We start from the raw sequence: 14,281 nt of genomic DNA, 5'->3' as shown, positions 1-14,281 counted from the left end.
GTAAAATGGAATTTAACATCATGAGGTTCACTTACACCCACGTAAGTATGATATTGAGAGGTGAACTAAGGACAGAGAACCATTTTAGTTCTAAATATTGTTGGGTTTTGTGGGATTCAACCAGACCCTAAATGCTAGAAGAGCATCTCTTCAGATTAAATTGCAGTGGATAAATATTCAACTCTGGTCCCGTTTACACTCAGATATTTTGTTTTCATTCTTCCAAGTTCCAAGCAGTTATAGAGATTCTGGCAAAGGGAAAAAGACTTCATGTGAATGTATCCTATTCAGAAATATCCCTGAATGATCACTGCCAAGGTTTTAAAATTTGTTGTCCTGAAAAATTCAGGCCTGTATTTTGGTCAAGGTTGGGACAAGAATTATTAACTTTCTTTTCCCTCTGTACCAAGTGAAATCATGCCTGGCTAGTAATTTACTTGCATTAGGAAACCAAGTAGGGAACTTGTCCTACTTACACCCAATCTTCTCATTGGATAGTCTAGCACGTCTATAAATTCATTTTGATGAGTTCAAACAGAATTTCATATGTGTGGGAGAATAAAATATCATCGCCTGATTGTTGCCTATCTGACCTTGAATGTAAAATTGGCATTGAGCCATAATCTTTGGGCCTCTCATTTGTGCAACATAATGAAGAGTCAGAAAGGATTTATTTTTAAAGACATTTCCCAAGTACCATTTAGAACCACTTGAAATTATTTCCTATTTTTTGTGCTTACTACCTTGCAAACCCTGCTGATACTTTGGAGAATATTTTTTCACTTTCCAGGGCCAACAGAAAATTGGATCTTGCACAGGTATCCATGCTGATAGCTCATGTTGGATCCAGACTTAAATGTTTTCAGAAAACATTAGTAGTCATGTTAAATTACTATACTTCATGTAACTCTCACTCACACCAGCTGATGAAGCTCAGCTTGATTAAAAAATAACCTACATTATATGGTTGCTGCTACTTATATTCCAGGGAAATATGTGCTTCTGTAGGATCTATCTCTGGGCAGCTATCTTCTTGTTTTCTTATTTTGTCCTAAAGTGTCAATAACAGTAATTAAATTTGGACACTTACTATCAGTCTGATCTTTGGTATTAAGAACACATAAAATTCTGAGATAAAAACTTCATCTGGGGGCTTCCCTAGTGGCGCAGTGGTTGAGAATCTGCCTGCCAATGCAGGGGACACGGGTTCGAGCCCTGGTCTGGGAAGATCCCACATGCCGCGGAGCAACTAGGCCCGTGAGCCACAACTACTGAGCCTGCGCGTCTGGAGCCTGTGCCCCGCAACAAGAGAGGCCGCGACAGTGAGAGGCCCGCGCACCGCGATGAAGAGTGGCCCCCGCTTGCCGCAACTGGAGAAAGCCCTCGCACAGAAACGAGGACCCAACACAGCCAAAAATTAAATAAATAAATAAATAAATTTTAAAAAAACAACAAAAAACTTCATCTGTCTTATTGTCAGAGCTTAGGCTGGTATTCCTTCTTTTACTTTTTCTTCCTTTTTTTCTGCTTTAAACAGTATATCAGGATTAGAAAATTCATCTGTCTGTTTTTCAGCTGAAGAATAACAAAGAAAATTTACCTCTATTAATCAAGGTTATGGTTAGGTTTAAAATTTTATGGCACTTATCTTTATCATTTATGTATATATTTTCTCTGATTGCAAAAAACATCTTTTTATTTCGTTTTTGATGTAGACAAAATTGGACAGTATAGCAAAAAAACCACAAAGACAAATGTATTATTCATTTTTATTTCTATTACTCAGGGGAAACAATGTTTTTTAATATTTTGGTGTATATGCTCTAGTCTTTTTAAAAATGAATATTAATTTTTCCAAAAATGATGTCAAGTTACAAAGATATCAGGCAACATATTTTGTTCATGACACAGTAATTGTCTCTATTTCCACTGATGTTTTCTTATACAACATATGATTATAATTGAAGCAGAGTAGTTTGTGATACAGTCATATCATGATTTGTTTAGACAATTACATATTTCTATTCATTTAGGCCATTTTCAATGTCTTGCTGGTTACAGATATTGTCATTTTTATTTGAAACATTATCAATTTGATTTGTGTGGTTAAAACAGGAATTCATTAATTAAATTTACTAGCAACAAATTTTAGCTACTTTTATTTTTTATTTTTCATTTTCCTATTCATGTCATTTGCCTATTTTTCATATTGTCTTTTGCTTATAATTTACAGCAATTACAAACAAATGCTCTTTATATATTTGTGATAAAAAACCCTTAGAAAATTTTGACTTTTTAAAAGAGATTTTCCCAAATTTTGTTTATTTTCTTTTTAAGGCTTTTGCCATAGGTTTAAGCTTACAATGTTTTCAACCACCATAAAATTATGTATATTTTAACCTATAATTATTTTTAGTGGCTTTGTGGTTGTTTGCTTTTAATTTAAAATGTAATTTATTTCTAATTTATTTGCAGTATGCTATGAAATTTATCTTTTTTAAATGTTAGGAAATTATACCAAGCTACTTATTAAGTAATCCATCCTTTTTACACTTATGAGAAAATTATTAGTTGTTCCATATTTTCACATTTTTAAAGCTTGTACTCCTTTGTCTTTCTTGTATTATTACAAAAGAACTTCCAGAATAGAAATAAATAATTATTGAAATATTAGGCTTATTTTGTTTCTGAATTTAATGGAAATGATTCCAGTATTCCACATTATTATGATATTGAGGATGGGTGTGCTGTGATAGACTTTTTAATGTTTAAGGAATTGCCTTATTATCCCCATCTAGCTATTTTTTAAAATCAAGAATGAATGTTAATTCCTATCAAGTTCTTTTAAACACTTATCAAATGATAGTGTTTTTTAATACTTTGGTTTTGATGTTATACTCATTTTCCATAAATAAAGGTAATTTGCTCATAATTTATAATTCTTTTAGCATAATGTTAGATTCAGTTTGGTAGAGGTTGTGTGTGTGTGTGTGTTTCATCCACAATACTAGGTTTTATAATCAGAGATACAGGAACTTTGGAAAATAAATGAGAGAGATTTCCATATTTTTGATGCTCTGAAATTACTTAAATAACATAGAAATAAAATTCTTAAAGTTTTGAAAACACTGTTGTTGTTCTTTCTATTGAGGTATGATCTTCAGAGAGTGGAATGCACTGAATGGAATGCATTTGAATTTTTGTGTACAGTTCAATTAGTTTTGTCAAATCCATACACTCATGTAACTCACATCCAAATCCAGACCTAAAACATTTCCACCATCCCAGGAGGTTTTATCATGTGACTTTCCAGACAGGTCCACCTCCAGAGGCGTGTGCCTTGATTTTCATCACCTGCCTGTTCTTATACTCTATATAAATTAAATCATACATTTGAGAGTCATGTTGTTACATATGTTCATGATTCATTTCTTTGCATTGCCAAGTCATAATCCATTGTATGAATGCCTCAATTTGTTTATCTAGCTTCCTGTTGATGAAATATTAGTTCTTTCCAGTTCTAGGCCCTTGTAAGTAGAGTTGCTTTAAACATTCTTGTACAAGTTTTCCTATGGCAATCTGTAAATACTTAATAGTAGAAATGGGTGTCATAGGGCAGGTAATGAGTTTAACTTAATCAGAAAGTGCCACTTTTTCAGAGGATGTAACTTTTACACTACTGCCAGCAATGTATGTGAATTCCATTTGATCCACATCCTCATTAATATTTGATATTGTCAATCTTTTTAATTTTACCATTCTAGTAGGAGTGAGACAGTATGTCATTGTGATTTCAATTCGCATGTTTTTGGTGACTAATGATATTAAGCATCATTTTATGTGCACTTTTGCCATTTATATATCTTCTTTTGTGAAATGTCTGTTTAAATCTTTTGCCCATTTTTAAATTGGGTTGTTTGTCTTTTTACTATTGAGTTGTAGGAGCTCTTTACATATTGTGGATAGAAATCCTTTGTCAAACATATGTACTGCAAATATTTCTTCCCTGTCTTCAGCTTGTTCATTAATTTTCTTAACACTATGAGGTAATACGTTTTAAATAAAACATTTAAGAAAATATATCTTATTTTGCATATATGTAGTCACATCTTTTATATTTTGATATGTAGTTACTCTTTTTCATTATTAATTAATGTGAAGTAATTGCAATTTTGGTTTTCTCTTTGAACAAATCTATTTAGAAACAAGATTTTAATACTCTAGTTTTAGGAGTTAATTTATATTTTTATTTTTAACCTGTAGCTTTATTCCTTTTCTATTGGAAAATATGACCATTATTATTTCTCATTTTTTAAGCTTTCCGTGATGGACATTGTGATGCACAGTTCAGACTCTCTTTCAGCAATGGAAAAATATATTTATTCTTCCTGGGATTGCAGCAGGTAAATAGCCCTCAGCTATCACAATCCTTGGGGATTGTCTCCACTGAAAAGCTGCCGCACCCAATGTCACACTCCCTTCCCTGGGAAGCCAAATTCAATGACTGATCTTGTTCTCCAACTCACAGCTCTGCTACTCCTTCGTCCAAACTTGCCTCCTTTCCTTCCCTTCCCTTCCATAGAGGTTGAACCTTCTAAATGCTAATCTCCATCTTAGAATGTGCCTCTCTGGGAGGTATATCTGCAATAATTGCTGAGATTTGTGTGTGTGTGTGTGTGTGTGTGTGTGTGTGTGTGTATGGGTGTAGCCAATTAAATGATTGAATTTGTAAACACTGCAGGGATATTGCAAAAATAATACAAAACCAAACATAAACAACAACACCAAAAGCAAGTTATACTTGTATTCTTTCACTGGAGGATACAAAGCCTGATAGAGTTATTAAGCTAAGTATCTATATTATTATATCTTTTTTATATTTATGTTTTGCTGCTTGATTCATCAAAGATTGTCTTAATTCTCTTCTATTGACTTTTAAAAATTTTATTTGTGAATATTTTATATACTTGTTTTATATTTTATATATAATTATATTTCGATATAATAAAATTACCTATATGGAAAATTATAACAATATATATTATTAGTGAGTTGTACCCTGTATTGGCATGAATTAACTGTCTCTCTTTCTGTATTTTTGCCTTAATGTTTTGTATGATGTAACTGTTGCAACCCTTTCATTTCTTTTTATTTATATAATTTGCTTTGTTCAACTTTTTACTGTTAACTTATTTGTATTTTTTTTAGATATATTCTTGTTATTTGAAGTAGTTAGATTTTTTCTTCAAACTGAGTGTTTTTAAAAAGGGAATATTTAACTCTTTTATACTTGTTATAACTGTTATATTTGGCCTTACTTCTGTCACTTTCTATAATTCTTTTAGTCATGCTTTCTTATTATTTTATTATTTTCTGAAATTCAGAATATAAGCCATACTTTCTTTGCTATATTAATTTCTAGTGTATTAGGAAGAGTATATTTTGTTTTAATTCAACTATTGATTACTTTTCAATTTTTCAAAAGCATTCTTTAATCTATTTTGTATTAATTAGAGTAAAAAAATATAGTTTTTAAAGTCTTTCTATATAAGAGGGGACATAAGTCAAGCTTTTATTTCTTCTCAAGTCTCCTCAATTTTCAGATTTTAGTTTCTGTTCATGTACTCTGGAATTTCCAATCAATATTATTATTGAAGTTTTACTAACTACATTACATATATTTTCTTAAAAATAATTTAACTTCTTAAATTTGTCCACCATTTCATAAATTTCCTTTTTTCTTCTTTATAATTCTGTATTTTTAATCTCCAAAATTTTTTCCTGCTATAATATTTTTAATTTCCTTATATACCATTCTTATTTTTTTTAATCATTGTTCTGCCTTTTCATTTTATTCTGTTGTATTCATATGACTTTTCCTCTCCTGTTCCATAGAATTCATGTCTTCTTGTACTTGAGCATAAAAATTTACTGACATAACCAGAGATATTTTCTTTCTTTTGATATTCCAGGGTAATTTTTTCTAATTCTCAAAGGCAAGTGATTTGTTTTTCAACTCTCTGTGTCCTGGAGCAACTACTATGGTGCTTCAGACATCCTAAGGGTTTCATAATTTTGATTTCTTGAACTATAACCTCAAACTAAGACTCAGAATAAACTCTTACCTGGTACCTTCAACTTTAACCTTTGTGTTTTAAATCCAACTGGTACCTCATACGCTAATTAAATATATGTATTTATAGATATTTTCCTGCTCAAAAATCTTCCCTGACTTTTAATGCCTAGAAAGTCCAAACTACTTAATCTGCATTAAAGACTCTCATCTTCTCTGCCTCTATTAGCAAACTCGTCTACCATAACTCTCCACTCAAATCATACATTACTCACATCTGCTCATTTACCCCAGCTGTTTCCCTTATCAACATTGCACCCCTTACCTCTCTATTTATTTTCTTTACCTCTCTATTTACATTCTTAGCCAGTCTTCAGAGCACACTTTCAATCCTTCCTCTTATTTAAAGAGTTTCTTGATCAGTCCTTCCTAAAGTGACCTATCCCTTACCTGAACTCCTCCACCAGTTATGTAGCTGTTCCATTGGGTGCTTAACATTTTATTACCTTGTACTTGTGGGTTATGTTGGTAGGTGTCGGTATCTGACTCCCCCAGCTAGAGGATGGACTCTGAAGGCCAAGGTCACACCACAATTTTTGTTGCTATCGCTGTTGTCTCATGTGATTAAAAAATCCTTTGATTCTTAGCAGAGCACCTTGCCTTTATTGAGTCTGTAGTAAATATTGGCTGATTGATAAACATGAAACTCACCCGAGAGCTTTGAGCATATCTATTTCTGATACCGGTAACCTATTGCTTAAAGCTGAGAAAAGTACAAAACAATATCAAAATCAGTCCATAAACTATACGCACCTTATAAGAGGGATTACTTCCAAGTATATAATGAATTTAACGCTTCAACAACACTTTAAACAATTATTCTGTTTTCTGTTTTAAGTTGTGACTCTTCAAAAGAGCAGAGGCACGCTCCGTCTTCTGACTCCAATCTCTTGTGGCTTCACTGTTCTTTGGCAAAGATTGCTTGAATTTGTCAGTCTCTTAACCCTGCTTGGAGAACCAGAATTTCAATTGTGGTTCCCACACCTTGATCACTTATTAGGTCCAGAGGCTTTTAAGGCTAAGTCAGGCATAGTAATGGTTTACATGACTACATTACTTCGCAAGGCAAATGACGTCTGCAGAAAGATGAAAATTCTTTTTTAATCTTTTTTTTTTTTTTAATGAATTACTGCAGAAGGAGCTGGTGATTTTCCCTGGCATTGGATTTTATGTCACACAAAGACCTGTGCTCTTCTAAAAACATTGCCACAGCTTAATGACTCTTTGTCAAAAGTTTTGACAGTTTGTTGGCACATGATACATCCCTGCACCTGTCTGGGTAAACTTAAAAATGTGTGTATTTAAAAGAAATATTTATAAATACTTCAGCATTTAACGTGGATTGGCGCATACTGAGTGATTATTTAAAGCACCTAAATTTTGAACTCCAATCCCAAGTCTTTCTGGGGAGGTGGTTAACTCAGTTTCCTTGGCTGTCCTAATAAGGAACAAGAAGATACATTCAAATAGCCCAGTGGATTTTTCCAGGGAGTCTTTAGTCTCATTAACTTTCTTTCTCTTAATGAGCATGTACAAGCCCTCGAGTTGTTCACCATTTTTAAAATGAGGTATTTTAATATGCCCTTTAAAAGTTCAAGGATTGAAACCCTTCCCATTCTTTTTAAATCCGCAATTACAACACTGAATACTCTTTCCCGTTCTGGCCGTTTACACGTGGTTGAGTGAGAAATGTGCTTTTTAAAAAAAAATCAGGGTGCAACAGCATTGGATGATCTGCAAGTGCTGGCTCCAATATCCTGCAAGATTTTTTCTTTTTCAAAGAGTTATCTATAACATCCCCTTAGCTGGGGATAAAGGACAACCATGTTGAAGGAATCATTAAATGCTGAATAAAAAGAATTTCACACCTGGACCATAACTGACCATATTGTTTTTGCCATTCCTACTATCATATTTCTGGTATTTAAAAATAATTTAAATATTTTATAAAGCAAAAGTTCTTAAGCATGATCAATCTTTTTACCTCATCCATCACAGGATTTCTTGAGATACAACATGGCATAATAAAATTGGACTGGAATCCAATTCTGACTGCTGCTTGATACCTATGTCCCTTTAGACAAGTCACTTGTTTTCTCTGAATCATCTAATTTTCACGGAGTCGATGTGAGGATCAAGTGAAATGATACATGTGTAAGGAATAAATTGTTTTTCTTGTTGGCTGGGAAGAAGGGCCATATGGAAACTACTGGCTATTTCAAAATACAGTTGTTTAACGCATCATTATGGCTGACAGATGGTGATGAATGGAAATGAGGCAGTTTTAGAAAAAGGGAGTCCAAGGAATTGGAACTGAGCTCAGCTATGAAGAGTAAATATCCTGCAACAGTCTTCCCATCACCATTTTCATCACTATTTTCCTGCTATAATTAAAAGAAAAATATATTCAGGGAAGAGTTCATGGAGATAGTGACCCACACGCGCTCTGGATAACTACATTTCTGGCAGTGCTGAAAGCTGCTGTACACCTAGAGACAGACCATTAGAAAGACTGACTTCCTTGAAATTGATCTCCAAGAGGATTTTGTGTGGCCAGAAATTTCCATTGAATAGACATGGAAGAGAAGTGAAAAATCAGAGAAAGTATGTATTCCTATTTTAAACATAGCTGAGAATCTAGGAATGAGAAATGAAGATTGGCTCTCGAGGAAACCAACCAGGTAATCTTTTCTGACTCTCAATTTTATAGATAATGAAACTGAAGTTCCCAGAGAAGTTAACTTGCCTAGTTTGCAGGTGAGCTTGTATCCTGGTTGGCTTAGTGTATACTTGTTGCTCTAGCTTAATTTTTCTTAGCACTTTCATTTCACACTCAAAAGTGTCCTGTTGGAACAATAAATTGTATAGCTGCTATCAATGGTGGCCTCAGAACATCAGGGCAAAGATTGCTCTCCAAATCTCCAGATCTCAATTCCTAGCCCACTGTCCCTGCATCTACCCTACTACTGCCTTGACTTGAGTGAGCTGGAACGCACTATATTTTTCAAATAGGAATCCTATTATTTTGCTCACGTGGGTCCAGAGCCATTCAGAGATTAGAACTCTAAGAGGAACATGAAAGATGTTATGAACACTAAGAGAGTTAAGGTTAGAAATTCACTGGAAGAGAATTTATGACAAGCTTGGTCAAATATCACACAGGGTATTCATTCAGTCAGGAAATAGTTAGGGCCCTATGTGTCTCACAAACTAAGTGAGAGCTCACCTGTCGGTGTTTCATGCATTCTTTTCTCCATCTCTTTTTGTCAAGTAAACAATTACTGAGCACTTTCTAAATGCAAGGCACTGTGAAAGAATCAAAGAAGTGGCAATGGTTGAGAGGCTACCAACAGCTTTAAGAGGTATGATCAGCATTCTCTAACTTGTGAATTTTCATTTAATTGGATAGCATCATGTTAATGTAATGGTCAACATTTCCAGTGTGGATTCCACTTGTACTCTTGACAGTTCAAGATGACTTGGTGACCAGGTATCAGTGATCTGGGAGATAGTCTAAATATTTGGTAAAGTGATGGCTGGGTGGTAGGAAAAGGAGGCGGGAGGAGAGAATTTCCCAGCACTCCTCAAATCACACCATCTAATTTGTTTCCTGCATGAGCCCAGACCACAAGGTCAGCCACGGGGCTGAGGTGCCAGTGACTTATCCCTGAGAGGTCAGAAGTACGTCAGAAAACCTCCTACCACAGAGGGTGAATAAGAGGGCTATAAAACATGAGAACACAAAACGTAATGGCTTAATGGTTTTGGCTCTGCCCTGGTTTGCAGGGACCTATCTTCTTACATAGTCAATGAGCTGTTTCCAACCTACACTTGATTTCGTTAGTGGAGAGAGAAAACAGATGCGCTGTTGGCAGCATGAGAGTCTAATCCAAACATCTAACTAAATAACACTGCTTGGAGGAATTCAGAATGGGGTCCAAGAGTAGGAAGAGAAATATATTAGAGAACAGGGACTCTGAAAGTTTACTCTTCCCCCCTTGTCTACTGTCTTTGGTGTAGTGTACCCATCAGTAGCAGTCATCAGTGGCTAATGACCTGGAAGAAGCAGGAAATCACGTGGAGGTAGGGTCACACATGACGATCTATGGCAACTTACAAGCAGGCTTTCTTAAGTTGCTTCCCCCGTTGCATGAGCTGGGTTCTTTTATGAGTTTGAGTCAAATCCATTCAAATAAGGTTTCCTAACCTGGCACTGTGCAAACTCCTCAAAGCTAGAAACCTATAGGAATTAGATGTCTTTCAATTTCCAGAGCCTTACTGTGTGGTATAGGGATTCCTTTTCTTTAAAAAGGTACTTTCTCTCAAAGATATCTTGGGAAATTTTATCCCACAATTACTACAAAATCTTTGGCTTCTTATAAATTGAACCAAGAGTTAATTTGTATGTCAAAGATACAAGTTGAAATCATTAAGGAAAAACGTATGATACCATAAAAGCTCCTTATATTTGTAATATCTGAAATTCTTTTAAAAAGTTAATGTTGTGTGCGTGTGTGTGTGTGTGTGTATACATTCACTCTCTTTATGCCCTCAGATACAAATAGAGAGTCTAGAAGCCAGGAAGAATTCTGAATTAAATGGGAATCCTTGTTAGTAACTTCCCTGTTCCAGCAGTCATGTGATATGTGTAAGTCTCACCTTGGTATCCATCCATACCTACAAATAAAAATATTTATCATTGATCATGCATATAATTGAAAAGATGAACATCAAGGATTCCTCCTTTCTTATCCATATGTAGCTAACCTGAGATATAGTCCCATAAATTATAGAAAACAAACAATAACAGAATAGCTTGCCATCTTAGAAATCTGGAAAACAGATGAGCTATCTAGACTGAGCAAAACATGCCAGTATATAGCCATGTGTCTTTCCATCAGAACTGTTGGTAAAATAAACTAGCACATTTATACAAAGCAGATTAATGTTGGCCTGAGGATGGGATTGGAGGTGGGAAGTGTGGATGGGAAGGATTTTGCAAAGACACAAGAAAATGCATAGGGGTGATGGATATATTTACTATCTTGATTGTGACGATGGTTTCATGGGTGTATGCACGTTTCAAACCTTATCAAATTATGGCCTTAAAAAATGTGCAGCTTATTGTATCAATCCTACCTCAATGAACCTGAAAACAACTGTAGATTGTTAAAAAATAAAACTAACACGAAAGAAACTCAGAATTTTAAGGCATTTTTTTAGTGTGGCCCTATCATCTCCATTAAGGGTATTATGTTGCCTATTAGAATGATTGGAATTAGAGATATTTCCATGAAAGAAAGGCGCATGTCTTATTTATTTCTGTTACTAAAACCTTAAGTCTCAGTACAGGTCCTGGTACATAATAAAGGTACATGGTATACTTTGACTGAATAGAAAAATACAAACAATATAATCCCAAAGTATATGGAAAAGAAGGATATACTGGTTAGGATAGGATGATATACCATTTATATTTGGCTGCTAGTAACAGAGTCTCAATTCTAGAGGATAAATCAAACAAATATTTATTCTTTCCTGCAATAATGGTTCAGAGATAGGCAATCCAGGGCTGTTGGGTGGCTCTCCAAAAGCACTAGGAACTCAAGATTTTTCTGTTTCATAACACATGGCTTTCATCTTCAAGGATAACGAATTTTCCCAGATCGCAGAGGAAATTCTAGCCATTATCACTGACTTTTAGAAACAGGAAGGAAGATGGAAGCTCTTCTTTGCTTAGACTATTCCTTTTAAGTGACCTTCTCTGAAAACCCACCCCACATTTTTATATTTCGTTAGCCATATTTAATATCGAGGGAGGCTGGGGAAAGTAAGCTGTATGTCAGTTGTTAATGGATACAGGTAAAATCAGGGTTTGGATAACAAGGAAGAGGGAGAAAATGGACATTGGGTGGGAACCAGCTCTCCCTATCATATGGGGCCTCAATGTTCCTTTTAAGATTATCATTCCTCTTGTTCTTGGCACCAAAGTTGAATAGTAATTAGGATTTATGGAGCACACTTCTAGGTGTGGCTTTTTAACCACTCAGGTCTTTTATTTCACTATAAACATTTGGCAGACACCAAACAGATAGAAAAGGAAATGGTTATACCTAGAGGAAACTAACAACACTGAATTCCAACTGACAGATTCACTCTTCCACCAAGCAAAGAATACAGGTCAAAGGCCATTGTAATAAAAAGATTGTCCAGATTCTTTTATTTTGTTGTATTGCATATTTCTTAAGAAGAATGTGTTATTGCCTAGGGCTCAGAAATCTTTTGCTATATAGAGATTCTGTCACAATAATATTTATTGTGATGAAATTTGACCTATATTATATTTCTTTACGTCTGCTGCCTAATTTCCCTTAAGGCTGTGGTTTTCAAATTTTTTTAGATGGAGAAATGCTTTGTTGGAACAAAATCTTTTGGAAACATACAAATAAAATAGATAAAATTGATGTGGCTCTAGATGAAGGATTATGAGTAGAAATAACCTACAAACCCCACGAGCTCATCCACTTTCCCATCCCTACCCTCTACTTTAAAACACACATACATGTTTGGATCATGGTTTAAGATGTTGTCAATGATTTATTTTTAGTAAAATTTAAATCCATCTAGTCAAGAATAAGTAAAAGACCTGGGAAATATTCTCTTCTCTTCCACCAGCTCATTTCATTAGATTCTATGAGATGACCACTTAAATCTTCCAATTTGTACATAAGTTAAGAATTTGAGAATCAGTAGTAATTTGGTGTTTTTAAATAGTATCTTGGCTTGAAGAACAGAAGTTAATCAACTGCTGAGGTTTCACTGTTGTAAAATCTTATTATGGCTTGGAAATAGAGCTCTTCACTGCACCATCAGAACCCGCACACATCCATTCTAATGGGAGAGAAATTACTACGTTTATGACTCATTTAAGAAGTAGTTTTTCAGAAAATGGATGGTTTTGTTGTTGCTATCTATTTTGCTTATCATATCCATAACTAAGCATTGTGAATTCATCAAAAATAAAATCTGAAGTTCTTTCATTAAAAAGAAACATTTTTTGAGAAAAAATATACATATTTGGAAATAAGATCGTCAGAGAAACCACCATTTTTTATTATTGTGAAATAGGTGTTACGTGATTTTCTTTTTAAAGAAAAAAAAAAAGAATATGGGCACAGGAAGTTTTAGGAGTCAATCTGACTTTTTGTTAAAACCAAAGAAGGGCCTACCAAGGAAAGAGTAAAGTTACTCTTTAGGAAGCTGCTTTATATCCAAGTCAATTATTAAATTTTCTTATGATATATATACATTTACATTATTGTCCAAATTGGTGGTGCTTAAAAGGGGAAGTGTTTGCTTTCTCAGAAGGAATTTTAGAAATGTGTGTGGGTGGGTTTAGATTGTTAAAATATTTGGCATGTGTTGCTGGCAGTTATCGGATGGGGGTCAGGGATGTTACATGCCCTGTGATGTGCTAGAGAGTCCTGTAGAATAAGCACTTGCCCATGATCTGCAGGACTTCTGGACATCCCACTAGACACCTACTCTGTTTTACATATAAGCACAAAGTATCTTTTCATGGTTTTAACATATACTGACACGAAAATTAGTGAGAGATTTTATTTTATCATATTTTGTTCAAAGCTTTATTAAAATTTATTCACCATTTCAGAAAGTCATGTCATTAGCAGCAAAATCATTTGTGGTACGTGCACCAGCAACCCTCCATAGGTAGCATCCTTAGTGATGATTCAATGAATAGGTACAAGCACCTTCCAGTGTACTTGTCTCTGAGTTTTACAAACTGAACTATAGATAATTTTCTTATAAACTATTTTACTTTTATTTCTCCTTTATATTTAGTCGAGGCTGCAGATATTTCCTATGGATTTCATTTCAGGATAGTAAAGGTGGTTATAAGAAGTAGATGTTGGTTCTGATAAAGTTGAGGACTATTAGCCCAGGGGTTCTCAACCTTGTTACCATGGACATTTTGGGCGGATTATTATTTGTTGCGGGGATCGATCCTGCTCACTGTAGGATCTTTAAGAGCGTCCTTGGTTTCCACTCACTAGATGCTAGGAGCATTCCCCCGACGTGCATCCAAATTGTGACAACCAAAAATTTCTCAAGACAATGACAAATATC

The 14,281-nt window shown here is 34.5% G+C and overlaps 1 long non-coding RNA gene across 1 annotated transcript in view; it reads left to right on the top strand.

Moving 5' to 3' along the window:
- LOC309612056 overlaps window positions 1-12,776 on the top strand; it is a 30,496-nt gene extending 17,720 nt beyond the window's left edge. The window contains exon 2 of the long non-coding RNA XR_014234910.1: window positions 4,318-12,776. This is a non-coding gene — a long non-coding RNA (uncharacterized lncRNA). The remainder of the gene's footprint in view (window positions 1-4,317) is intronic.
- The last annotated feature ends 1,505 nt before the right edge of the window (window positions 12,777-14,281 follow it).

The sequence above is a fragment of the Balaenoptera borealis genome, assembly GCF_965194805.1.
Source record: "Balaenoptera borealis genome assembly, chromosome: 15".
Taxonomy (NCBI): Eukaryota; Metazoa; Chordata; class Mammalia; order Artiodactyla; family Balaenopteridae; genus Balaenoptera; species Balaenoptera borealis.
This window is presented reverse-complemented; position numbering and strand designations above follow the sequence as displayed.